This window comes from Artemia franciscana, chromosome 9 (genome assembly GCF_032884065.1).
Source record: "Artemia franciscana chromosome 9, ASM3288406v1, whole genome shotgun sequence".
Taxonomy (NCBI): domain Eukaryota; kingdom Metazoa; phylum Arthropoda; class Branchiopoda; order Anostraca; family Artemiidae; genus Artemia; species Artemia franciscana.
The window spans coordinates 9472580-9473539 of NC_088871.1; positions in this window are offsets into that span (position 1 = coordinate 9472580).

A 960-nucleotide genomic window follows, 5' to 3' on the forward strand; every position below is an offset into this window, starting at 1 on the left:
TCCCTGATTTGTTTTTAAGCATTTTTATAATTTCCTTATTAAGATATCCTTTTCCCGAACATAACATTCGAATTTAATATAAAAAGAAAATATTTTTGTTTGGGAGGGGGAGTTGGTACTAATATGACCCAATATCAGTTTTAAAAAGGCTTTTTATACAAGTAAAGGGTAATATTTAGACCTGAATGATCAGCACAGAATGAGTTCATATTTCTTGCCACTTTGGAGCTATATTCCACTGATCCCAAGAAAAAAAGCTGCGAAATTTGTTGATCCGCAACGCAAGACAGGAAATCTTAGTAATCAAGTAACAAGATATATATTACTACTACTGCCAACAACTCATTTCAGCACCTTAACCAATACAACTTCGCACGCTCCTCCTACATCCCGTTCTATTATAAGCTTCCCTCTTTACGCCATCCCACCCCAAACGAGGACGACCTGCTTTCCATTTATCCCTAAACGGTTTCCCTATAACTTTCTCTCATAGGCTTACAAAGATGAATTGAAACACACTTTTCGAACAGCCTTCTGTTTGAAATATGGTCAGCCAGTCGGAGATCAAAAACAATCTGTTGGCAATATCTCTGGAAAATATCTAGCAAATCTTTCTCTGTTTATTTGCGCATTCTCTAGATATTCTGCCCATCTCTCTTTAACCCTTTCCTTATCACTAATTGTGACCACCTCCACCTCTCCTCTATTAAACCTAAAGCATTTTCACTAATATTCCTAGCTCCGTTCGTAGTGTTCATATTTATAAAATGTTCTGCCCGTCTCTCTCCAACTCTTCCTTCATTACTAATTGGGGATACCTCCACTTCTCCTCTCTATCAAGCATAAAGCATTTTCACTAACATTCCAAGCCCTGTTCCTAACTTTCTTCCCTAAGACACCATCAGCAACTTTACAAATTATTTTCATAAAATTATTCCGTCCATCTACTTCATTGTCAAA